This window comes from Bos grunniens, chromosome 16 (assembly GCF_055505025.1).
Source record: "Bos grunniens cultivar Pamir isolate PY7600 chromosome 16, Bosgru_T2T1.0, whole genome shotgun sequence".
In the NCBI taxonomy this organism is placed as follows: domain Eukaryota; kingdom Metazoa; phylum Chordata; class Mammalia; order Artiodactyla; family Bovidae; genus Bos; species Bos grunniens.
In genome coordinates, this window is record NC_141180.1 from 49,301,284 (window position 1) to 49,329,000 (window position 27,717).

At 43.1% G+C, this 27,717-nt stretch overlaps 1 protein-coding gene and 1 long non-coding RNA gene across 3 annotated transcripts in view; one reads left to right on the top strand and one right to left on the bottom strand.

The window, feature by feature from the left end:
• Window positions 1-27,717, top strand: part of KIF26B (kinesin family member 26B) — a 518,582-nt gene that overhangs the window by 330,907 nt on the left and 159,958 nt on the right. The gene's annotated exons all lie outside the window — the stretch shown is intronic.
• Window positions 1,747-7,609, bottom strand: LOC147356787 (uncharacterized). Of its 2 annotated transcripts, none has more exons than XR_015143528.1 (3): window positions 6,652-7,609; window positions 4,193-4,484; window positions 1,747-3,609 (listed from the first exon to the last, which is right to left on the bottom strand). It is a non-coding gene; the product is annotated as an uncharacterized LOC147356787 (long non-coding RNA). The 2 variants fall into 2 exon arrangements; XR_015143527.1 differs by lacking the exon at window positions 6,652-7,609 and adding an exon at window positions 6,369-6,625.

The window sequence follows — 27,717 nt, forward strand, 5'->3', positions numbered from 1 at the left end:
TCTGACTTGCCTTATGCCACTCAGTCGGCTCCAGGGTCCACAGCCTCTGATTTCCTCTAGATAAGGGAACTGAGACCTGGAGATAAAATCAGTTGCTTGACATTTTTGTGAGGACATAAGAGTCAGCTGTCACTGCCTTGAAGCTTTGACATCACTAAAGGAGAGTACGTAAAGACCACTGGGAGTAAAGCCCAAACGGAGCACAAGGACAGCGCTGCTTCCCCCTCTGGCCTTGCAGGTTGGGGTCTCTGGGAGGCCAACATGGAGATGGATGTGCCCATGCAGGATGCTTATTAGAGATTAAAGGCTGTGGAAATGAGGAGGAGGATGCAGGACTATATGGAGGAAAATGTCAAGCTGCCAAACAAAACCTCAGTCAACACCACAGGGGAGCTCTGGAGCATAAATGGCCATCATGAAGACCTGTACTGGACTTGATGGCTGGGTCCTTGAACCCCCATCAACCATGGAATGTGGGTGACCCAGAGAAGGCCATGCATTTGGGTAAAGCAGCGTTCTGCAGCTAGGCAAATCCTAAAAGAGCTGACAGCTAGAGGCTAACTGCTCACAGCTAGGGCAACAAGACCTCCCTTGAAGAAAGATCTAGAGAACACATCTCCATGTCCAGTACCCATGGTCACTAGCCTTCTGGTGAACTAAGAGATAGTGAAGAGGCAAGTGGTGACGGCAGCTTTCCCAACCATCTGCCAGGCCGTCTCAAACTTCTGGTTAGAGAGTCCCAACTCTGTAATACTGAATATGATGCTTGCTGAACAGATGTTTTGACAGATAGACCAGTCCTCAAGATAGCTTCTCCACTGTGCTTCAAGATGGAGTCTTGGGAGTAATTTTCATTTCCATTTCTGTTTACCAAGTTTAATGATCACATTCACCTGTTGGGGCTTAATTCAGTATAAGGGGAAATGCAGCAGATTACCTGTGGAAAGGTTTGGATTCTAGATCTCCCTCTAGAAGTTATTAGTTGTGTACTAAGAGCAAGTCATTTAACTTTTCTGATCTATGATTCCTCAGCTATACATGGGATCTTGTTACCAAATGAAACACTTTAAAAACTATTAAACAGCATTTAAAATGCCCCTTAGATAGTGATGTTACCCAGAGTTGTTGTGGGCCCTTTTGCCTTAGCACCCCATCCATCCATCCATCCATCCATTCATCCATCCATCCATTCATCCAACCATGTATTCATTCATATATCCATTCATTCATTCATTATTATTATAATTCCTAACTTTCAATTTATAATTCCTCCAAACCTTTTAAGTCAAGTAAATGAGAGATTTTGTTCTCTGTTAATTTAAGTGGTCCTTCTCGAGGAGACTTAGTGCAAGCTCTGTTCCCACTTCGTGTAACCCATCTCTGTAAGAACACCCCTTTGCCACCACTGCTTACAAGTGTGACACCTTTCTGAGCCCCAAAGCCATCAGTTTATCAAAACCCACCTCCACTCTATTGCTTATTCTACTGGGTTCACTCACTCTGGTGCTTTCTTTGGGTTTTTTTTTTTTCCCCCCTCCTATTAACTTTTGTTTTAGGTTAGCTCTTTGCAATTTTTTCTCTTTATTATTCATTAAGACCTAACTTTTGGACCAAATCCCAGCTGTTACGACTCATTTAAAAATGTTATCGTTAAGTGTATCTTGCATACAAAATAATATGTGAAATGTGGATAGATGCTCAGTTTAAAGACCAATAGAGCAAACATCTGTGTAACAACCACCCAGGTTAAGAAATACTCTTATGATATGTTTAGCCATTTAATGAATGCACATTTATTGGGTACCTACTTTGTATCCAAAAGTTAGGGATGTATATAATGATTGAGAGATCATTGGTTTCCATAAAACAACTCACCATCATCTACTAAGAAAGAAGCTGATGCATAACGTCAAGATATGAAGGTACTTACAGTAAGAAGTATAAACAAAATGTGATGGGATTATTACCTACCTCTGGGCAAGAGCGGAGAAGGTGATGGCACCCCACTCCAGTACTCTTGCCTGGAAACTCCCATGGACGGAGAAGCCTGGTAGGCTGCAGTCCATGGGGTCACGAAGAGTCAGACATGACTTCACGTTCACTTTCACTTTCACTTTTCACTTTCATGCATTGGAGAAGGAAATGGCAATCCACTCCAGTGTTCTTGCCTGGAGAATCCCAGGGATGGGGGAGCCCGGTGGGCTGCCATCTATGGGGTCACACAGAGTCAGACACCACTGAAGCGACTTAGTAGCAGCAGCTGGGCAAGAGAGAAAAGATGAGATGCGGACCGGGTTTGAAGGGATGGTTGGTCTGTGGATGAAGCGAATTCTTGGCAAAGGCAACAGCGTGTGTAGTCGCAGAGCTGTGAAAAGCATGGGGCATCTGGAAAGGAAGCAAGTCGCTCCTTCTCCTGGCTCACATTTTGTTTCCCTGGCACCGCTCTCTCCTGGGTGCCCTCTCACCACTCCCGCTGCACACTGTTTCCTTTGTCCCCAGCCCTCCATCAGTGTTCGAGTTCTCACAGGTCTCCCATCCGGACCTCTTCTCATTTCGTTCACTTTTCCATTCACTCATGTACTCACTCTACACTGACGAAGAAATGAATCCTCAGTAAGTCTGGTCCGCATCAGGATCAGCTGTGGGCTTGTTAGGATGCAGATTCTGCAGGTATGTGTTAATATATGATATTTGTTTTGAGGACATACTGTATAGCACAGGGAACTCTACTTATACACTGGGGTGTTGCTTTACAATATTGTGTTACTTTCTACTGAATAGCAAAGTGAATCAGCTATACATATACTTACACTACGCTTTGCCGTGCAGCTGAAAGTAATACAACATTGTAAAGCGACTACGTTGTTGTCGTTGTTCAGTGGCCAAGTCGTGTCCAACTCTTCACAACCCCATGGCCTGCAGCACGCCAGGCTTCCCTGTCCCTCATCATCTCCCAGAGTTTGCCCAAGTTCATGTCCATCGAATCAGTGATGCCATCCAACCATCTCCTCCTCTGTTGCCTCTTCTCTTTCTGCCTTCAGTCTTTGCCAGCATCAAGGTCTTTTCCAATGAGTCAGCCGTTTGCATCAGGTGGCCAAAGTATACTATACGCCAACAAAAATTAATTTTAAAAAAGGTAGATTCTGGTCCCCAGCTGCTCAATCGGAACCTTCAGGATAGAGTCCCAGGATCTGCATTTTAACATTGTCACCAGGTATTTCTAATGCAGGTGATTGGGACTCTCGGAGAAACATGGCGAAGGGATTTCTTGAGTGGAGAGGGGAGGTTTGTAGAGAAATTCAGGAAGTGGTTGGAGATGGTCTTGTGCGTCCACCTTCAGGCTGCCCCTTCCTCACGTCTACCGCCTGCTTCAGCTCCCCGCTTGCTATTGCTTCTTCCTCCTCATACGTCTCCTCCTGTCCCTGGCCGTCTGCAGAGCCCCACGTGTGTGTCACGCCCCTGCTCCGTGCCGCTCCCCGCCTGAGGCACAGTGTGTCTGGACTCTGTCTGCAGAGTGCCCCCAAACAAAGGAACCACCACACGAAGTTGACAGTCAAGCTGAAAACCCCTGCCTCGCCTCCTGTCCTCTTCCTTTTGGGGGCTTCTTTCCTGAAGCAGGAAAAAAGAAACAGAAACCACCCCTAAAAACCTGGGGAAGGTGTGCTCAGGGATGCCATCAGAGGCAAAGAGTACTGTTGGTCTGATTTGCACTTCCATCACTGAGAATATTTGAATAGTTTCAAGACATGTAAACTGTGAGACTAGACATTTTCACTGAAATATATGCATGGAAATATGATTCTCGTGGGGACGCATGCTTGCATCTGTTTGTCTACAAGTGTTTACTTGCACAGTCACACTTGCAGACCCAGAACCTTGGTTCTCCCGGCTTTGTCTGCATCAAATGTGTGTATGGATGTATAATTAAAGATTTTAAACACTTGATTTTGAGAGTCTGTTTTGCAGCTGCTGTGCTCAGAAAATTCCTCAGCTACTGCGGGTTAATGGGAGTTCTAGCAAGTGTCTCTCTCTGTGCTGCTCTCTTTTTGTAAAGCTCCTGTCTTTCCTCCCTCTCTCTCTCCCTCTCTCTCTCTCTCTCTCTCTCCCCCTCCCTCCCTGCCTGCCTCTGCTCTTCCCTCCCTCCCTCCCTCTCTCTGAGATAGCAGACAAGAGAGAAACTGGAGCGGCTTGCCCTGAGAAGCGTGCTTGTGTTTGTGGATTGGCAGGATCCCGTGGGTTCCTCGTCCATCAATGCAGTGTTCTTGGAGGGAAATGCAATGTTGGAGCAGGGGTTAAGCTGGACCAGGAAGGTGGCTGGACGCTCAGAGAGGCTGGGATCCTGGTTTAGCCAAAGGCTGGAATCACAGGAATGTTTCACCGGGGTCTGCTCTGAGAATTCCCAGACCCCCATGGATTTTAGAATTTCCCAGCCTTTCCTCCTTCACCTTCGCACTCTCTTACTTCCTCCTGAGATGGCCCCCGATCTGCGAGAGACATTTGAGAGAAGCTATTTATTAACAGATATGAAGAAATGGATTCTGCACTTGATTATTTAGCCATGATTTATCAATGATGATGGATTGGAAAGCGGTGTAAGTAACAGTTATATTCCTGTAGTTAGATGGTCTGTCTTAGTTGCTCTTTTCTTTTTTGCTTTAGCTTTTCCGGTGAATTTCCTTTTGAGAAAAGTGAAGAATAAAATGTATCAAGTATAGAGAAGTTAGAAGTTAGGAGGGTCCAGCTTATATGAGCTTTCTTCTTGTTCAGTCGACTTGCAGAATACGTCAGCTATATCAAGTGAGACACGCAAACTGCCCACAGAGAATCTACAAACATCCCCCAGAGGGTGAGGCTAAAATGGGAAATAAATGAACCAGGGATTTGAACTGACAATCATTGCTATAATCAGACTTGTTCAGAGGTGCTAAAAAAATTGACATTGGCTCATTTTAGAATCAAAGACGAAATTGACATGTGCTGTCTTCACGGGATCATAAAAATGAAGTTAGCCTGTGGCTCTCAGAATAGCTTCTTTCTGGCTACATAAATGTGAGATGGATTTTTTTCCCCCCTAATGTTAATTGTTGACTGTATTTACCTTCCATTTCAGCTTTTCTTGAGACAGAACCCCTCCCAGTCTGGAACGTAATGTCTGGTCACCCTGTGGCTGTATGACATTGGCAATTTGAAAGGCACTCACTGCCAGTCAATGCCAGTCAGAAGATATTCCATTTTTCTGTGCCAGGGCTTGATTTAAGCACTTAACTCCCAGTATTTGGGGTGGGAAGGTGGGAACAACAAGTAAGTTTAAGACCAAAACCCATCCATTTCACAGGACAGAGTAACAGCTCTCTAGAAGATTAGAAATGGAAATTAAAGATGATGATTTGCTTTTGCTTCAGGATTTGTAACGAGGCTAGTTTTGTATAGAAAGAGTAACTTAAACTTTCTTGATTTAAGAAAACAGCATTTTAAAGGAAACTTTTAAGATCATAAACCACTTAGGTAAGAACATCAAAACAGATTGCTAACATTTTTATGACCAGTTGAAACTTTTTCTCTTGGAGTCTATACAGTAGTGTTATTACAAATATGTCTGGCTTAAAACTTGCTTAGTTATTTGGAAGAGGGGTTTCTACCAGGGACACTGTAAAGAGCTTTTCTGAGTGATCTTTTGCCTTTCTCATCCATCACATCCACACTGTAGCCCTTGCCCCTGCCTGTCTCCCAGCGCCCGTCCTGCCTCTGAGTCTTGGAACCTCATGAAAGACCTTTCTAAAGATTCCCTTTAGCATGCCCTGCCCAGCTCTGGACAGAGGAAGTACTGTAATGCAACACACAAGGCTGCCAAATTTGGAATTGAATGAGCTCAGTTGATTCCTGAATATTAAATCAGTTCTATGAGCCATTGAATGAGATCATATCTTGTAAACCTGACCCAGAGTGTTGCTAACTTTATTGACGGGCATTTTGCAGCCTCAAGGGCTGCAGTACTGGGCACCTGAGGGGATCGGCCTAAAACCAAAGGAAATCCTCCCACTCTTCTCGGATTCCTGCTGGCCACATATACCTAGGGCCACGCCTTTTAAAATGTGTCCTTTGTTATCAAGGGAAATCTGAGACAGAAAACACATGTTGGCAGCGTCACGTGAGTGCCTCTGCACATGAAGGGGTAGTATCATAGGGGAAATGCTTTCGATCTGGTGCTGTTTTGTTTGGGTTTCTTGTTTATAAGGATTCTGGCAGGCTTGTGCATCTGGAAGAGGTTTGGGGTAGGGGGAGACTGAAAAAACCTAAAGCAAAACCTGAAGGGAAAAGGAAAATCATTGAAAAGCAAGGTCAGACTCGAAATGGAATAGCTCTCTTACCCCAATTCCAGTTCTCATCCTTAGTTTTAGTTTCCTGTTAAAGCAGACACTGATCATTGCCTTCCTGGGCTTGTAGAGATCGATTCTTTCCCACTGCTTTTAGATTTTGAGCAAAGGAGGGGCAATTTCTCCAGAAACAGAAAAGCCAATAAGAAACCATCTTCTGCGTTTCTGTTCCCTTAGGGCCAGCAGCTCTGTCCCATCCCCATGTCCCCCTCCTGCCTTCCTCCTCTCTGCCAGTCCAGGCTCTCTGCACCTCAGAAGTGTCCCCCTTGAATCTCACCTGTATCCTGTTAAAAGGACCTGCTGCCGAGGGCAGGGTTTTCGGGGCGGGTGGAGAGAGCTTTATAGTGGTGAGTGAGCAAGGGGGCTAGTAACGCTGACACCTGCAAAGAGTCTTTGAGAGAGGCGGCTGATTGGCATCAGTAAAACTGCTGAGCAATTAAAAACAAAACAAAACAAAAAACCTGGAAGTCAAGGTGAAAGAAGAGAAAGGAAAGGAGCTGTTGTCTCTGAGGAGTCAGGCAAAGTTCTGTTAAGTGCCCAGAAGGTCTAAATTGATAACGCCAGATGGCTAAGATCAGCTTGAACTGATCCCTACCTTGCAGATGGAGCTGAGCCTTCACTGTGGCCCTGGGGTTCTGCTGCAAAGCTTTGCTGAGGACACACTGTCTGTCCTCTCTCTCTGCTCGGCTCCCCCATTCTCTAACTCTAGGTCCCCATCTTCCATGGCCACGGCTTCTGCTTTACAAGTGGAAGCTAAGGAAGATTCTAAAACCACCTCCTCACCGTCACTACGGGAAAAAACTTCTGTTAGGGTCCTCATCGCTCTTCTCCTGGATCTAGTTTGTGCTCTTGCACTGTCTTAATGTCTTAAGACTTAGCTAATGCACTGATTAAGACTTAGCTTTATACCTGATGCTTCTCTTCAGGAACTTGCTCCTCTCCTGTCTCGCCTGTACTGCAGGGGGTGTTCACCTCTGTGGTGCGTTTCGCTGCAGAACCATGACCCCTTCATATACCGTGCCCATCCTTAACCTCCCCTGCCCACCCAAGGCCTGGGAGAGACTGCAGGGGAGAAATGTGTCTATAATAAATGTGGTAAAGAAAGCTGTCCGGTGAAAGCTGTCTCTGCAAGCTTTCCTGGTGCCGGGAAGGAGCTGCCTTCTCTCGCTGCCTTCCGAGTCCTCGGAAGACCCACTCTTAGTTTACATCTGCCTTCAGTAGAACCCACAGTTACTCTGTACCTGTGAGCCCTTGGCCGGTAAATTGCTCAGCTTCTCTAAACTTCTGTTCTTTGCACCAATAAAATGCATGCACAACTTATCTCATCAGGTTTTGCGAGAATTAAATGAAGACACGTGGTACTTAGCGTGGCATCTGGTCACGTCCTTGAGAGGATGCTGTCCTCACGTTTTGCTGTCAGCTGTGGGCCTGTCGGTCAGACGTTTTCAATAGAGTTCCCGTGACCTAAGTGATGGGGATGTTGAGGAAGACAGTATGATAGAACATAAAGAGAAGTGGGTAAGAGTCAAGACCTGGGTGTTTTCTTCCAGCTCTGTTAGTAATCGCTGTGTAAACTCGAGGACATTATCACCCCTTCCCATCACCCTGGCCCTACTGACACTCTTCCCTGTCCCTAAACAGGTTGCTCCGTTGCTCACCACACCTCAATTCATGCTGCTTCAGGCAGCCGCCGTCCTCCCCTCCTACTCTTGGCTAATTCCTTTCTTCTCTTCTTCTATGAGATCTGCCCTGATCCCTCATGCCAGGTCAGGACCCCCGACTCTGTGCAGTTCCCATGAACCCGTGGACGAGGCTTCACCCCCCTCCACCCCCTTGCAGCCCTGTCATTGCCTGGAGAGGGACGCTGCTGCCTGAAGCTCCTCGTTTGGTGTCGAGACCATGTCGCTGCTTGATAAACACTTGCAGAGTGGATGCGCAAGTGAAAGGATGAGTGAAGGGTCCTGCTGCCTCCATGGCTGGTCTTGAGGGAAGAAAAAAAAAAATGAAAGAATGTATGTGAAAGGCTTTGATGAGCAGAGATGGCATTGGGCTTTAGGTTTGTAGGAGGCACAGTGTACCTTGAGTACCAGTGTTTCAAGTTGGTCTCTCAGATCCTAGAATTCCTAAGTTTTAGTGACACAAAACAGTGTTCTTTTTTGTACTGTCCTCGTAGTATGGGACCCATTCTTTGTCTAGAAACAGGACGGGCTTTATGTGGGCCAGAGGCTCTGATGTTTGAGACTGTGAGCAACCAGGCTTCTCATTCCACAGGGAGAGATAAGGCTCTGAAAGCCCCTGGCCCCTGGGGGCAGCCCAGTGTGGCTTCACTCTCCTGGGCATGAATAGCGGGTGGTGGCAGGTCCCCGCCAGAGAGGATGCAAGAGGGGTTCTCAGAGCAGAGGCGGGGAGAGAGAGGAAGAAAAGGGCCCTCAGCATGAAAAATCCACATCACTTATTTTATCAGCTTCATCACTGAGGCAGCTCAGGCAAGGAAGGAGTAGGGACTTTGGAGCCTGACAAACTTGAGTTTGGATTCCAGCCTTACCGGCGGGACTTTGCTGTATTTCTTGAGCCCTCTCGCCGAAGGTTACAGTTTCCCATAGCAGTGCTTGAACTCTGGCCCAACATGAAGCAGCTCTGCCTTAGTGTTAGGTCTGTTTCTTCTTCAGAATTTTTTTTTTTTTTTGGCAGGAGGAAAAGAAAGCATGTTTAACAGAAATAGTTATTCTTAACGACCAGTCCTGATGCAGAGCCATAAGATGGCTAGAGGTGATGAGATCATGTCCATAAGTGTGCTTTGTTAACAGACAACTCTACAGAGATGTATATATTCATACTATGTGTGTGTACACACACACACACACGTACATATATCTGTGGAAAAGCCCCACTGCAGCTGCCTTTGCCATTAGACTGAGTGCACTGTGGGTCTATTATTCACCTTCACCTCTTCAGGTCCAGCCCAGGAGTTGTGCAAGCTCATTTTTCACTTTCCGCTGACCCTCGATGTCTCCACAAATGAGCCACTGGCTGTATCTTGGTGCTGGGCTGGAGATGTAGGGTGAAGTAATGAGCCTGCAGGCCTCCCTACACCTATTGGCTATTCTAGAGGGAAATTGAGGAATACTGCAAAGCCACAAATCTGAGCTGTCAGCTCATAAATATGTAAGCTCCTCGCTTAGGTAATAAGCTCCTTGACAGCCAAAACTGTCATTTGCACATGCTCGTCAGCTGAACACAAAGTTCCAGTTGCCAGACTGTCCCTGGATACTGAGGACTAAAAGCTGGCGAGTGGAGAGTGGGGAGGGGGAGCTGGGCTGATGGCTCTTTAAAGGTCTCTGGCTGCTCTCCAAGGCTGCTGGCTTTGCTCCCCACCCCACCATGGGTGGGGGGTAGGGAGCTTTCTCCCTTGGTATTTTGATTACGAAATGTGGGCAAGAATTTTACAGTGCAGCACTTGAGATAGGAAGAGGGTTAAATATATAAATGGTGACAGGAAAAAACAGTGCCCAGCATTTAGCTTTTGGCAACAATGACTAAATCTGTCCAAATTTCAAACTCTTGTATTTGTGTTTAAAACTCTACTAGGAGTTTTGATGGAGAAGGCAATGGCACCCCACTCCAGTACTCTTGCCTGGAAAATCCCATGGACAGAGGAGCCTGGTGGGCTGCAGTCCATGGGGTCGCTAAGAGTCGGACACGACTGAGTGACTTCACTTTCACTTTTCACTTTCATGCATTGGAGAAGGAAATGGCAACCCACTCTAGTGTTTTTGCCTGGAGAGTCCCAGGGATGGGGGAACCTGGTGGGCTGCCATCTATGGGGTCGCACAGAGTCGGACACGACTGAAGCAACTTAGCAGCAGCAGCTGCAGGAGTTTTGATAAAAAATCAGCAGTTTATGATATGTATATCTAATTTTAAAATATAGACCTGCAGGTCAGATTCAGGGCAGGAAGCAGATATTTGGTGCACAAACATTTATCAAGCACCTAATATGTTACAAGCAGTTTGTAAGTTTGGGGGATTCAAAAGTGTATTAAGGAGAGATGTGCTTAAAACACAAATTAATTCTAGTGTAATACACTATGATAAGCCACAAAATAGCTCTACTGACAAAATATTATCGGAACATGTGGAAGAAAAGGATAAATTCTCCTTTGGGTGGTAGGAAAGGAGTGCCAGGCATTAGAGCTGGGTCTAGAAGGATGAGTAGGGAAGGTGGCAGGGAGGGGAGGGCATTTTAGATAGGAATTGGCTTAAGTTTCTATTTATACACAGAAGCATGAAAGTGTGTGGGTGTTATGAATTTATCTTCATATTGCACAATTAGAACAAAATCGTTTTTGAATTCTCAAAATAGGCAGTGATTACTAATGTGTGTGTGCGTGCTTAGTCACTCAGTCATGTCCAACTCTTTGCAACCCTCTTGGTGTAGCCTGCCAGGCTCCTCTGTCCATGGGGATTCTCCAGGCAAGAATACTGGAGTGGGTTGCCATGCCCTCCTCCTGGGGATCTTCCTGACCAGGGATCGAACCTGTGTCTCTTATGTCTCCTGCATTGGCAGGCGGGTTCTTTATTACTAGCTCCACCTGGTAAGCCCACTTTTACTAAAGGTATAATGTCCCAAGTTCATGATAGTGGAAAAGGTACTAATGAGCCTTCTAAGGGTAGAGTAAGGTTTTAGATGCTTTTAATAGTAAGTCAAAATGTCAGAGTGGTTGCCTCTGCTGCTGATGCTAAGTCGCTTCAGTTGTGTCCGACTGTGCAACCCCATAGACGGCAGCCCACCAGGCTCCCCCATCCCTGGGATTCTCCAGGCAAGAACACTGGAGTGGGTTGCCATTTCCTTTTCCAATGCATGAAAGTGTAAAGTGAAAGTGAAGTTGCTCAGTCGTGTCCGACTCCTAGCGACCCCATGGACTGCAGCCTACCAGGCTCCTCCATCCATGGGATTTTCCAGGCAAGAGTACTGGAGTGGGGTGCCATTACCTTCTTTGTCAGAGTGGTTACAGAAGCATTTTTGCCTAGGGAGAGCCCTTAGGGATCAGGTGTTCTGTTGGCTTTTGACTCTTTGAAGAACGGTGTTTTGGATAAGGAAACTGTGCCAGGTGTCTGGGAGCAGAGTTAGTGAGAAGCATCACACTCTCACATACTCACTTTTGGGTCCACATGTGCATTCATTCTTTCATCTACAAATGTTCCTAACGCCCTTGCCACATGGAGACTAAGTATTGGGATAAGATACTGGCTGTACCCTCCAGGAGCTTACAGCTTTGTAAGGGCATAAGACGTGGATGTAAAGAATATATAATGGGAAATTATTTTTAAAATAAAATGAAAGGGAGTTATTAAAATTCAGACGATGGAAAACTATTTCCTAGTAAAATGGACGACTGTGTCCTGATAGAGAATTCGCTGTATTAACGCACTTATATAGTCACAGTTGCTTTATTTAAGAAGTTTTGAGCATCCAATAAGTGGGGAAAGTTGTTTGACTTAGCCATATTTTTATTCTGGGGAAATGTAGAGCAGGATTAAAATTGAATTGTTGAATTGTCATTTGTTGACAGCCTAATAAGAACATATTGTTCAAGTATAAGAACATTATTGATTTAATTACCTTGAAAATATGATTGTGACAAATATCTATTTTTCTAAAAAAAAAATCAAAGATTCATCAGTTAATTAACGATTTATGTGCACAGTATCTAAAGACATCTCTCATCAGAACTACCCCAAGGATAAGTCAAGGAAATGTGGGCTTTGAGCCCCCTCTGGAGGAAAGAGGAAGAGCCCTCCCTGGCTGGTCTGGGAGCAAATGGTTTCTTTTCTAAAGGTCAGAAATGGAAAAAAGAATCATCAAATGACTTTTGGAATGAACCTTCTGAAACAGAAGTCTACGACTTTTAACCCATGGAGAACCCAGTGCGGATATTTGCTTCAACAGGCAACTTCAAAAACATCCCTCCCCCAAAGGCTTGCTACAGCAAATGCTGGGCACAGACTAATAATGAGCACAATAATTATATTAGTTTTATGAACATAATAGCCAACAAAATCCCATAACACAAAGTGTTTTATGGATTACTATCATTTAAGGAGATAGCAAAATGTAAAAACAACCCCTCCCAAAGAGTTTTTATTCATTTCTGCATTCTACTAGTGTTTATTGAGTACTTGAGTACCTGTGGATGTACCAGGCACCATTCTTGGTGAGAAATGAAGTAAACAAAAGCCTTGCATGAAACTTACATGGGAGCAGGAGATAATAAGCACCAGCTCTGATCATATGCCTTTCCTTAGGGAACACAGCACAATGAGTGAGGCTGTGGGTATAGAGTCAGACTGACAAAGATACTGGTGAATCTGGGAATTCTTGGGTTAGATTGTGCCAAACTCTTTAAAAAGATTTAGATGGAATCTTATTTTAGTTCTCCTAAAAATAAAATAACCACCTTTCCCACAGATGATGAAGAACCTGTTAATATAAATGGACAGGCTTGGTTTATATTTAGAAATTTAATTTCTGAAGAACCTCTGGGCTAGAGGAACCCTTAAATGTAAATTGCCTCCAGCTCAACAGATGTTTCCAAAGTCTTCTATTGGGAAGCATGTGAGGACCATAGGGTTGTTTCTATTAGAAAGACAGGCAGCCAGACTTTCTTCTTCAGTGTCATTGATAAGTGCAAGTCACTCAGTTATGTCTGACTCTTTGCAACCCCATGGAGTATACAGTCCTTGGAATTCTCCAGGCCAGAATACTGGAGTGGGCAGCCATTCCCTTCTCCAGGGAATCTTCCCAACCCAGGGATTGAATCCAGGTGTCCTGCATGGCAGGTGAATTCTTACCAACTGAGCCACCAGGGAAGCCCAAGAATACTGGAGTAGGTAGCCTATCCCTTCTCTAGCAGATCTTCCCGACCCAAGAATTGAACTGGGGTCTCCTGCATTCTTTTTTTTTTTTTTTTACCAGCTGAGCTACCAGGGAAACCCATGTCCTTGATCTGGGGCCTACTCCATCCATTCATCCATCTATCCATCCATGTCTATGAAGTGCTCACTATGTTGAGGCAATGCTGAGAACGTACTTGCAGGAAAGACAGATATGACTCCTGACGTTATGGAACGTTTAGTATTGGAAGGAAGACACAGTCACGGTCAGTTTTAAGAAGCAGTACCGGCAAGTCACACTTTTGGTCCGTTCCTCATCGTGACCAGGGACCACACTGGCAGGTGCCTGGCAGGTGTGAAAGCGTAGCAGTCAGGTTCTATCAGTCTCTGTGCAGCAGAGACAACTCATTTCCTGTACATGAAGGAAAATGATACTGTCTACACCCAAGTTAACTCGTGGGCCAGTTTAAACAACCGTGTTAGTTTGCTTAAGAGCATTTTGATTTTGCATATGTATTGATTTTTCTAAGTGCTCCGGGACACTGCCTGATGAGTGAGGATGAAAACTGGTTATCCTACACAGTCATTCTGGAATGAGGACTCCTTGTCAGAGGAGCAACTACCAAATAATTGCCTCCAGCACATAAAAGCTGCAGACACATGGTTGATGTAAGAATCTAGTTTCAACTGGTGGTTTTCAGGCCAAAGCAACTGCATCAGCAGAGACTTCCCTGACATCTGATTTAAGGTTGTAGAAGACCCCAATTTATTTACTGACATTTTCTGATCTTTTCTGACCTTTCTTTGCTATAAATGCCACCTCCACTACCCACCCCACCCCCACCAACAGCACAACCAGAATTCTCATTCACGATGCCCAGGACTTGAACACATCAGATTCAATATCATAGAGTCAGTTGCAATAAGCCCTGGTGAGCCATGTTCAGAGTTGACCCAGAATGGCTTAACAGGGCTTAAAGGAAAGGCATCTCTTTTACCTTTCTTCTTATGATTATATTTTAAGAAGCTTATGGGAAAGAATCTCTGAAAAGAAACATTTAGGATATAGGTTTCATATTAATATTTTATTATAACAATAATTGTAGCAAACAAACATTTACTGGGTATGTACTATGTATCAGGAACTGTTCTAAGACATCTGTTCGTTTAAATCTCATGACAACCCCACACAGTGGCCATCCTGTTTTGCAGCTGAGGAAACTGTGGCATGGAAAGGGTAAGGAACTCAACAAAGGTCACAGAGCTGTGCGTGTCAGACAGAAGATCTGAACCCAGAGCACTTGGCTCCACAATCTGTAAACTCCAGGCTGTTTCTCCTTTCTGCCTCTTGAGGGAACTCTGAAACACTGGAGTACTTAAAGGTAAATCATTGTTTGCTGGAGCATGTATTGAATCACACGGCTTCATTTACAGAGCTCTTCTCTCCACCCAGAGACTCCTTGAGCCCTGCTGAAATCATAGGCATGGAAGAGGCTGGAATGTTCTATTCTAGATCCCAACCCAGGGATCAAACGTGGGTCTCCTGCTTTGCAGGCAGATTCTTTACCTACTGAGATACCAGGGAAGTCCCAGATTTAACAGAGCATTGATCATCTAATAATCTAAAATTACAGATACAACCTTACCAGTTTTGGCCCACCTAACTAACTTTAAAAGAACTACAAGAATTGATCAATGCAATATTGTTACATAGTGCATTAGGTAGGAGTTCCTTTTAGCAGCCTTGATAAAAATGTGTGAAAAATCACCTAGAAGATCAATAAATAGCAGAATAGTCATATATAACACTAAGAATTTATACCCTAAGTGATTTTAAGTGACTTACAAAATTATGTATTTATAAAATAAATTAGATCCATACACATGTATACATATTGTGTGTGTGTGTGTATGTGTGTGTGTATGTATATATATAGAGAGAGAGACAGAAGTGTGTGAGAGAAAGATACCAGTTCCTGGACCAATTTGATTATTGCTATTGGACATTAACTAGACTTTGGCTAAGTTCGTAAAGAGTTTGCCGGCAATGCGGGAGACCCAGGTTCAATCTCTGGGTGGGGAAGATCCTCTGGAGAAGGAAATGGCAACACACTCCAGTATTCTTACCTGGGAAATCCCATGAACAGAGGAGGCTGGTGGGCTAGAGTCCATGGGGTCACAGAGAGTCAGACACAACTGAGTGACTAACTTTCACTTTCAAGGTAAATGAATCAGAAGGAGAATGAAAAAATGCAGAAGGGAACAAAGCACACATTGAGCTCACTGGATCCTAATGGCCACTGTTCACCCATCTTGCCCTTTATCTTCACACAGACCTTCTCGGTGGGCATTATTATCTTTATACAGATCCAAGAATGGCAAAGCCAGGATTTGACCAGGACTCTCTGACTCCAAGACTTCCCAGGTGGCTCACTGGTAAAGAATCTGCCTACCATTGCAGGAGATGCAGGAGACTTGGGTTTGATCCCAGGGTTGGGAATCCCCGATAGAGGAAATGGCAAGCCACTCCAGTGTTCTTGTAAGGAAAATTCCATGGACAGAGGAGCCTGGTGGGCTATAACCTGTGGGGTCACAAAGAGTCGGACTGAGTAACTGAGTGCACACACACTCTGACTCCAAAGCCTGGGTTTTTCATATTGAGTTATTATTTTTACCCAATAAAGTGGTACAGAGTTTGTCTGGAGACTCCTAGTCTTCCTTGGAGATTTTTTAGGGAATTTTAATGTAGGGAACAGTGGGTAATAGCATAGTTCCCTGTAAATAGCAAGTATTCAATAAGTATTTGTAAAATAACATGAATAATAAGTGTATAGATAATAAGATGAAAGCCATTTACTTTTTACAAGCTATAGAAATGTTTAAGGATGCTTTTATGTTAGCCTCTATAAAAACAAAGCTATACATAGCATCGTAATTCAGCTCAAGGCATTTAGGTGAAGCCTAAAAATATAATTTTTTATTATTTTTCCTTCTATAGTTTCTTAAAACAATGGTGTAGACCTCCTTATATTTATTTCTTTTTAGCCCCCATTTATTTCTCAATCTGTTGGAATGTACTCCACCTCTCCTCTGATTCTGGTCAAAGTTGATGATGAATTTATTAATTCTAATCCAGTGGACACTTTTCACTCTGTCTTTTTTGGTCTCTTAGTAACATTAACATTATCGACGTCTTGTTCCATCTTTCCCCTCATCTCTCTGGCTGCTCTTTTTCAGGCTCCTTTGATACCTCCTATTGCATCCACTCGTTAAATGCTGAGATTTCCGATGGTTCTGTTATGAGCCACTTTCAGTTCTCATTCTTCTCTGCACCTCCCTGGGCCATCTCACATCCATTCACACAACTTCAGTTGCCAACTTCATGCTGAAGATTCTCCAATCTGAAAAACTAAGCCAAGTAGTTTTTGTATCCAAATACTATAAATGAAGCTCTAAACATAAACTATGTATCTTGAAAATAAGTGGTTTCTGTCTATGGAGTCAAAGGCAAGTATAAAAATTAAGAGACTCTTAAATATTTCTCAGCCATTTATTGGCAATTAATCATGCATTAGGAGTCACTTTTGTGCACCTTTGAATACAGCACTGAATGGCTCTTTGCATTGGTTGCTAGTGATTTGTTTGACAGAGTAGAGGGAAAGCATAGAAATTTAAAGAGTTTCCAGCCACTTTCAATTGAATATCATTTGTAAAGATAAAGTAGCTCTGAAATTTTAATGGAGATCAATGTGAAATAAGATTCAATTTGTAAAAACTTAAATTGCAAGCAATTTGTAGAAGTATATTGTGTAAATGCAAGAATTCACAGGAGGAGAAGGTGATTGATTGGTTATATAATATGCATTACATTCTGTCCAATGGCATGTGACTTTGTTCGCAGACACAGCTGGATGGCATCTGGGGCTAGAGAACAGGATCACATCATCTGTCCCTAGGTGCTCTATCAGTATATAAATATTGTGCTCAGTTGTGTCTGACTCTGCTACCCCGTGGACTGTAGCCCACCAGGCTCCTCTGTCCATGGGATTTCCCAGGCTAGAATACTGGAGTAGGTTGCTATTTCGTCTTCCAGGGGATCTTCCCGACCCACGGATCAAACCTGGGTCTCCTGCAGTAAATTCTTTACTGCTGAGCCATCTGCGAAGTCCAATGTAATTATTATCTTTATAATAATATCAGAGCTAGGAATTTTATTCTTAGCCAAGGATTGAGTGTCAGGAAACTATAGTTATAATTAATGGTGTGTAAGTAAATTGAGATAGTATTTGAAACCTATATGGGTGTTCCAAATTCTGCAAAAATGGTGATCCTTGAACTTAGGATTCTAATACCTAAGAGTAACTACAGCATATAAAATTTAATTTACCCATTTTAGATTTCACCTGCCTAAAAAATAATAGGCCCACTAAAGTAAACAATAGTAAAATGTGCAGTTTAACATGGCTCAAGTTTCTTTATGGAGTTAACCAGGAAATTTGAACTAAATCCTCGTTGTATTTTGACAAATTTCTCCATTGCCTGTAATTTATTTCAAAATAGTTTTTTCTTTATACCAGTTTAATTATTAATTGTTTGATCATTGTTCTCAAAAACACTTTTTAACTATAAGACAAAAAAGTAACAAGAATGTAATTAAGACTATTTTTTAATTAACTGACTTTTGGGCTGCTCTGGGTCTTTGTTGCTGCATGCAGGTTTTTCCAGTTACAGTGAGTGGAGGCTGTGCTCTAGTTTCAGTGCATGGGTTTCTCGTTGTGGAGGCTTCTCTCGTTGTGGAGCACAGGCTCTAGGGCGTGCAGGCTTCAGTAACTGTGGCTCCTGGGCTCAGTTGCCGTGTGGCATGTAGGATCTCGCTGGACCAGGGATCAAACTCGTGTTCGCAGCACTGGCAGGCAGATTTTTAACCACTGGACCACCAGGGAAGTCCCAATAAAGACTTGAGCTGAGAGAGATGGGAATTACTTGGGAGGAATCCACTGCATTATCTTGTTTATTATTCTATATTATTTAATTTCTTTATTATTCTCCCTGCCTCCTCCCTCCATACTCATGCTACACACACACACACACACACACACAACATGCACACACATGTACATGTCCAGATTTCAACAACCCCAGATGCAGTGTGCAAAGGGAGGGGTGGAGAGCATCCATCCTTGGTGGTCAAGTCCATGTCCTGGCAGTGGAGACAGGCACCCAGGCCTACCTCCTGTTTCCCTGCCTTGCTCATGTAGACTCATCAAATAAGCAAGAACATGCAACAAAAAGTAAAGCACAGGTCTTTGTTAGCAGCCTTGATGCAAAGTCACAAAAAGAACTGCCCCATAGTTTGTTGTTGTCGTTTTCTGACGCTGAAACCTGGAAACAAACCACAAACTAAAATTTTATTGTGGTAAAATATACATAGCTTTACCCATCCTTGAAGAAGGGAATGGCAACCCACTCCAGTGCTCTTGCCTGGAGAAGTCTATGGACAGAGGAGCTTGTGGGCTAGAGTCCATGGGGTTGCAAAGAGTCGGACACGACTGAGCAACCAACACTTACCCATCCTAACGATTTTTAAGTGTACAGTTCAGTAGTAGTAAGTCAACTCATGTTGTTGTGCAGCATCTCCACCACCCATCTCCAGACCTCTTCATCTTATCAGACTGAAACTCCATCCCCATGAAACAGTAACTCCTCATTCCCTGCCTCCCTTAGTCCCTGGTAACCACAATGCTGCTTTTTGTCTCTCTGGTTTTGACTACTCTAGGTACCACATACAAGAAGAATCATGCAGTATTTGTCTTTTTGTGCCTGACTTATTTGACTAAGCATAATGTCCTTAAAGTTCATCCATGTTGTATCATGTGTGAGAATTTCCTTCCTTTCTGCCAACCCCTGTAGTCCTAATTGGCCATGATTATTATAGATTCTTCCTCCTTTCACAAGTTATTTTGCTCTGGAGTAATCTCTTCTCTATGCTATCTGCTCCATGGAGATGGCTTCTCAACTTCATTGAAAACAAAAGCTGCCTCCTTTCCTCTGCTTTGGAGCCTTTGAACATGCCTACGATGAGTTCACCCATATATTTTTTAATTGGAGTATAATTGCTTTACAATGCTGTGTTAGTTTCTGCTGTACAACATCATGAATCAGTCGTGTGTATACATGTGTCTCTTCCCTCTTGGACCTTCCTCCCACCCCTCCAGGTCATCACAGAGCACCAAGCTGAGCTCCCTGTGCTATACAGCAGCTTCCCGCTAACTGCCTATTTTACACATGGTACTGTATATCTGCAACGTGATTTTGCCATGTTTTTCAACAATCTGCATAGACTCCCTTCCAAGTGACCTGGCAGTAGAATAAATACGAGAGGAAGGGATGCGAGTTTCCTTCTACCTCTCTCCCTCAAGTGGGGCTGCTGAAGTATCAGCAGTCTAAAAGATTGCCCCGAATCTGGGGTTGCCTGACCTTGCAACAGAGGTGGAGGGCAGGCATTCTGAACCACTGCTGTGTGTGGTTCCTACTTTTTTTTAAATGCAGAGACCCCTAGCAAATTGTTTTTCTTTGAAATAACTTACTTAATGATTTCCTCAGATTTCAACTATACCAAATAATTTGTTAAATAAAAAGAACATTGATATTAAAGGGGAAAAAAGAAATTACTTCCATTAGCAAACAAAACTAGCATATATTCACATTTAATTAACCAAGAAGCCCCCAAACCACAGAGTGTGTCACCCAGCATTGACAATTAATTATCTTTGCTGTGAGAGAGCTACAGGTATTGAGCAAAGAGTTACAGATTAAAGGCTTTGTTTTCTCTGCAATTGCTGTCCATTTCTAGCTATCACACCTTGATAGCAGCTTGCTGCTTCAGGCAGCAAATTATATCTGAAGTATGTAATTTCATGTCAGTTTTTAATTTCACATGATCAAAATAGGGGGAAAGTGAGGATAAAGCACTGTTTCTTTTAAAATAAAGACATTAAATGAACAACAACTGCTTTTCAGTTTCTTATGCTTTTTAAGATAATTTTCTACCAAATAGCTAAGTAAGATAAATATTAAGGGAAACTAGGGAATTAGTGGTCACTCTTGACTTTTAAATGGGCTCTCTGTTTATGGTAGATCATGTGGTTTCTTCCTTTGAACATTGCATTAGCATATATAAAAATGATTTAACTAGAAACTACTGGAGTTAGCATCTAAAAGGCTGCATGATGTAATGAAAAGAACATTAGATTCATTAGTCTTGAAATCAAATTATCTGGAATATGCTTATTCCTTGAAGGAACCTTAATTTTAGCTATTTCTTGCAATGTAGTCAATATCCATACATATATTATGGACAATTGTTTCTCTGCAGAAAAATCAAACACAGGCATTCCTAAGGAATAGGCTTTAATTAGCCTATGATTGTCTTTTTCTCTGTCTATATTTATAAGCAGCTGAAATAGCTAGTTGTAGATACATGTTTATCAGTTCCAATCAAGAAGACCAGCTAGTCCTCAATTATTCATGTTTGTGAAAGATAGCAATACTGGCAATTAACTACAATCGTATATACCTAGTTTGGGATGGATTTTTCAACTACAGTTGTACTGACTAGGGTCCGATGGCCTCAGTGTTTATAGTTCTTTTATTTGCTGAGCCCGGTTTGCAAAGGCCTGACTCTTTGGAGGAGGCTAGAAACTAGCTGGTTTCCTAGGTACTAATGAGGAGGCTTGGTTGGGCAGATCAGGCCAGGGACCTAAAGATCTGCTGAAGCAGAAGGTTTCTAAGCTGAAGCCAAGTTGGCAAGCAGAAGGCAAGATGCAGATCAGGAAGCCAGGTTAGGAGTCTGAGAAGACCAAGACCTAGGCTTGGCACAGGCTGTAGAGCAGGAGCAGGGAGATTTGGAGTGCAGCTGGGGCTGCGTCCTCAAACCCAGGTACGTGGCTACTGTCACTGGTCAGAGAGTGGGCAAGGCTGTGTCCCCCCTGGATGGGGCAGTGGGCTTGCCTTGTGCTGTCCCCTCACGTGGCCTCGTCCAGGACATCTGTAGTGAACATCTTTGGAGCAGAGGATCCTGGAGGCACACCTCCAGACTTCTGTGCCCGTTAGACTTTTTCCATCCCTGGTAAAGTTCTTAGGTATGTTCTCTGGCCGGTTGGAGTCTACTGAGTCAGGTCAGCAGGTGAGAAGAAAATGTAGCTTTGTGCATCTGCATGGAGTGAAGCAGTGAAATAAAGAAGCTAACAGCTGTGGAGTCACAAACTGATATGTATGTCATACATGCTCATACATGTCATACATGTTGCTAAGTTGTGTCCACCTCTTTGCAACCCCATGGACTATAGCCCGCCAGGCTCCTCTGTCCATGGAAAATTCTCTAGGCACGTGTACTGAAATGGGTGGCCATTTCCTCTTCCACGTGGTATCAAAGGCAGCCTACAAATTGGCAGTATGTTCTTTAGACCTCCAGGATCTAATGCCTGAAGATCTGAAGTGGAGCTGATGTAGTAATAATAGAAATGAAGTGCAAGTAAGTGTAACGTGCTTGAATCATTCCAAAAATATCCTCTGGCCCCCCGATCTGTGGAAAAATTGTCTTCCATGAAACTGGTCCCTGGTGCCAAAAAGGTTGGGGACCACTGCTGTAGATCTTCATATTACACATCAGTTTAGGACCATTTTTGGTTTATTCAGTCTTCCAGTGTCCTTGAAAGAGTGGGGAGCCCTCTCAAAATGTGAAAGATTCATGAGGCCTGAAGCGAGTTGCATCTTTCTGAGGTCACTGAGTCTTGGACACAGAAATTCCCTCTTTCTAACGCGTTTTCCTCTAGGTTTGACCTGGAGCTGGTTGTCTCAGCAGTGTTCTGGTCTAACCAACTGGGTTTGCTGGACACACAGAAATAGAAAAGTGTAATAAGAAAGCCCACATGTCCCCAAGCTGCCAAAAGAGTATGGCACCAACTGTCAAGTTCCAGATGAGATTAAGTTCATTAGAGCAGAGGTTCCCAGCTTTCTTTTGGGCCCTGGAACCTAGCCTCCCAAAGATGGCATCTCGGCTTTTAGTGAAGGCGCTCCCTCAAAGCCCCGTCACATGAAATATTAAGGAAGCTGCCAAGATCGGCCGCCATGCCTGGTATCCCGCTGCCGGGCGCCTGAGGCAAGCGGAGCTTGGGGGCCCACACAGAACAAGCAGCAGCTGCTGTATAATGAGCTGAAAGGGCTTAACTCCCAGCAAGACGAGTGGGAGAGTCTTTCTTAAAATGCTCCAAATCCCTGTGGACACCAAGGAAGCTTACCTGAGCCCTGAGAACACGGAGCATCAGAAATACGGAGGCAAAGGGTCTCAGCAGGATGTAAATTCTGCCACTGCCACAGTGTGTATCTGTGTTCCTACAGTCCACGTTTCCTCAGCCAGGAAATAACAGATTCATGCTTTGTACTCCTGTTTAGCCTTCCATGAGTGCGTGCTTGGTTGTTCAGCCATGTCCGACTCGTTGCAACCTCATGGACTGTAGCCCGTCAGGCTCCTCTGTTCATGGAATTCTCCAGGCAAAAATACTGGAGTGGGTTGCCATTCCTTTCTGCAGAGTATCTTCCCAACCCAGGGATCTAACCCAAGTCTTCTGCATTGTAGGTGGATCATTTTACCATCTGAGCCATCAGGGAAGCCCTTAGCCTTCCATGTCAATGGCTAATTCTTTTATTATTAAACATTTCCTGCTTTATTTGAGCATATGGAAACATTTCTATTTTCACATAAGGATCTTGGCTCAGCAAACACTTTCTTAGGTACCTGGCTTCCAGCAAAGGAGATTTTTACTTTGAATAGCTTTCGTAAAAGAAAAGTTAGTTTATGAAAGGGCTTCTTTTCATCCCATTGTTTTTGCCTTTAGTTGTATTTTCATTCACCTCTATTATTCTCACTTTGACCATAAAAAAATCCAGACAGGAATGGCTTAGCAGTATTCACCAACAGAATGGTTTTCAAATTTTGCTTTTTCCCCCGTTTTGTACCTCTAGGCATGAGTGAATGATGTGCAGTTCAGGTAAGGCTTCTACCTCCTCCGAGCTTCTAGGGAGCCAGTGGAAGTTCTCAGTAATAGTGGGTGGTGTGGATTCCTCTCATAGCCACAACTTAGGAGTAGACTCTTGAACACAGAGCACCTGTGGGGTGACTCAGCGATGACTTGACTGACATGCATAGCCTATTAATTGCATAGTTCTTTGAAAGTGAAATTGTTAGTCACTCAGTCGTGCCTGACTCTTTGCAACCCTGTGGACTGCAGCCCACCAGGCTCCTCTGTCCATGGGATTTTCCAGGCAAGGAAAATGGAGTGGGTTGCCTTCTCCAGGGGATCTTCCTGACCCAGGGATCGAACTCGGGTCTCCTGCCCTGCAGGCAGATTCTTTATTGACTGAGCTACCAGGGAAGCATAGTTCTTTAGTATATAGTTGTCATTGATTGATTGATTCAGTTTCCAGAGCACTGAGATGCATTCTAAGCAGCTTCCAGCATTCTTTTTGTGTCTGTAGAAGGAGAGGTATGAGGCAGTGGAGAAGAGCACGGAAGAATGGTTTGTGGTGGTGGTGGTGGTGGTTGTTGTGGTGTTGTTACTGTCGTGCAAGGACTCCCTCTGGGTTGGGATTGCAGGAGTTGAGAAACCATTTTCATAAAATTTGCCTTTCATATCCTAATTCTGGGCATGACCTGACTCACTCAGCTGAGACATTTTCCCCCCTGAGATGAGAAGGTATGTTGCCTAGCAACTAGATCAGTAATTGGTAAATGCTTATATATGATTTGATTTGAGTTACATACAAAACTATGTAACTGCTTTTTTTTTCTGTCTTCATTATTAGGCACATAATTATCATTTGGTTTTATATTGCCCAAATGAAGTAAAATAAGTGCTTCTATTTATCACATTGCAAAACAGCATGAAGTGGTAGACTGACCCTAAGTCTAAAGCAGAAAATGCAAATCCTCGTCTCAGTTGTAAGAGTCACTAGTCCTATGAGTGTAGATAAAATCAGGTAACTTCTGTGCCTCCCTGGCTTTTTATGTCTGTACTTTGTGGTACAAACACCTTCTCTGCTTGTCTCACAGGACTGAGTGTGATGGATGTGACAGTATGTGAAAAAGGCTTTAGAAAGAGTGAAACATTCCAAGGTCTAAGCATTTCTGGAACTTCAGATATATAGTCTTGGGACTTTGCATATGTTCCTTTAATTCCAAAGGCTGGATCAATTAAGAAGCCCTGAGTTGGGTACACACCAGTGGTCCCCAACCCTTTTGGCATCAGAAACTGGTTTCATGGCAGACAATTTTTCCATGGACCGGGGGTCATGGAGATTATTTTGGGATGATTCAAGTGTATTACATTTATTGTATACTTTATTTCTGCTATTATTACGTCAGTAATAATGCAGTGATAAAGTCAATACTAATGGCATCCAGAAGGAAAGACCACGCTGCACAGCAGCATCTCATTAAGTGTTAAGACATAGGCTCTCAATTGCCTCTTAATTGCTGAAGCCTTAAGGAGTTGATAAGGGCAACTTGTAGAAGCCTTGAATGGGTAAAGTTTTAAGAGAAGAATGGGGGTAAATTCATAGAGATTATCACTCTGGGGTAATGCTGTGCAGCAAGTTGCAAAAATCAATCTATTTTCAAATTATAATAGTGTCTGGCTGCCGTGTCTTAATACAATATTGTTTGAGGTTAACCGTCAGCCATGTTTTGCCTCCTAGCAGTAAACATTTTATTTGAAGTCATGTCATGAATTATCTTCCTACACTAATGAAATGGATCATTTACATAAAAATCTGAAAAACCCCAAGACCCATATGCTTTTTGGTCTCCGGAGGCATGGAAATGACCTCAGTGACAGCCAATTAGAAAATGGAAAGGTAAAGGAGGACGCTTTTTATTCCCTGTTTGGAGAATTTCCAGAATGAGAAATGGCAGTGCCGGAATACTTTTAAATAGGCATTATTTCAAAATGAAGGCTAACTGATTTTTTTTTTTAACACGTAGATGGATATCTTAACTATTTCCAGAGGGCTTTGCCTCAGACCACTGGTTCTTGTCACACACCCTCCCTATTTATAATCTGTTCTATTTTCTTCTACCCCTGTGTCTCTGACCCCATGGATTTCCTGGGAGCTGCTGTGATCTGTCATGTCATTGCTCATTTACCAGACAGTCTTAATCCTCAGAGCATTGAAATATTTTATAATGGCACATAAGCCATCAGAGCCTATGACAGCCCTGGCCATTTCACTTTAAATTGCCACGTGGATTGTCTTTTTACCTGCTGACGCTGGCGATTTTACCACTCTCATCTCCCTCCTGGGTCAGGACCCTCTCTGGGCAACAGATGGGGCAGTTCTAAGGGCCTCACCCTGCCCTCCTCTTGAGCAGTTTTTCAGATGATGTCTCACCAGTCAATTGCTTGGCTTCAATTTATTTGAACCCAGTTTGAATGACCTCTTAATTTTCATGAAGCTGTCACCCACCTATATGATCATCTCACAGTTGAACACCCCCTTCAGACAGGATGAAATGCTCTGAGTATTGTTAGCAAACACAGTACTTAGAATTTTTTAAAGGATGAAGAATCCTTAGAAAAACAACTGTACTACCTGATATTCCTGCTTGATATTCTCTAAGGAGAGTTCTATTCTTCACGAAGCTAACGATTCTTACAATATTGTTAGGGCAATATTTTAGTAAACTCTAGACACTAAGCGGGGTAGACCCCAACTTAATTCTCATGGGATGCGTTTAGAATGAAGGGCTTGCCATTTAAACACTCCGTAATTCTGAAAATCCAAGGTCAAATAGTCTATCACATAAATGCAAAAAAGGTACCCTATAAGTTCCCCCCTCTGATCTGTATAATCTAAAGCTCTCCCCCACCTAAACCAATTAAATTAACTAGATAATTATTTACCTCTTTCTTTTTGATCTGGGTAGATCTGGCCAGGGGGAACAAGGAACCATCCCCTTTGAAGGTCATCTCAATTCTAAACTGATTCCTGAATTCGGATGGCATCACACTGATGTGTTAGGATAATTGTCCCCTGTGTGAGACGAGTAAGGATGGAGAGAAAGAGTAGAGCCCAGAGGGAAGCACTGAGCTCGCTAGGTTTAAATTCTTGCCAAGTTCACATTATTGCTCCTCTCCTCAGACTGATAATGCTTGGTGTGGCGTCACTTTCTTTATAGCTGTTCAGTGAATATTAATTTCATCCTGCTGGAGAGGCCACTTTTTTTTTTAATTGAAATAAGGTTCAGAGAATTAAGTGAAGCCCAGGGATAGTTAAAGATGTGTGCAGGGCTGAATAGCTGTAGGAAATATGTGATACAGTCCATGCCAAGAATGAGTCAAGTAAATATTACTTCTCACAGTTTTTAGGTTAACTTTTTGTTGTTTAAAGTCTTATCAAACGACATACTCGTCTGTTCCTCTCCCTTAAAAAAAAAAAAAACAACCTGTGAGGCATTAATTACACAAAATAATTGCTAGCCAAAATGTCTTTACCTTTTCAATTCTTTCATGACTGCTGCTCCTTTATGCCACTGAATAATACAAGTGTATATGAACGATTTCTGTCTCTTAAACTTGGCCCATCTGTGTGTCATTGAAGTGCTCTGTAAAAACAGCAGAAGCTGCTGGCTTCCAAGAAATTGAAACATATAAAATAGAGATCAAATAGCTGGTTAGGATGATGTCGAAATGAAAATAAAATGTTCTTATGCAATATATGGCTCTAAACTGTGATTTCTAAGCTCTAGAATACTTCTTATTTCATATATATGCTTTAGGTTTTGTATTATTTTTTTGTAACTGTGATGTGAGCAAAGTTTCCCCCTTGAAATTTCATATATGTTTTAAGAAGGAAGTAGTTTTTATGTATTCTCAAATAATTTTCTGCATTACAGTTTTTCTGCATTGAAGCCAACAGAGGCTTCCCTGAATGGAATAGAGATTTCAGGGATCATTTCAGTGTCTTTGCATTGGAAGAAATTTTGGAAATCATACCATGTTCCCAGTGCCTGCTTTCATCTCCCTGGTATTCCCTGTAAATGGCTTTCTAGCCACTACTTGGACACTTTGGATGATAAAAGCTATTTCAAGAAGCAGACCCATCACTAATGGGTTACTCCAATTTTTAGAAAGATGCCCCCTTTACTTATATCCCACAAATGCCCTTACATTTCAGCTGCCTGTTTTTCTACCTGTTCAGAGATGATCTGATGCAATATGGGGAACAGAGACCTAGATTCAGTCTCAGTTCCACTGTTTATTATTATATTCCTTCAAAGTACCATCTATTAAGTACTTCCTGTATACTAAACCCTTTACCTGTGCTCTTATTTAATTTCATAAACGTCTATAAAATAAATAATTTTTTTGTTCTGTCTTACTATGCAGAACTG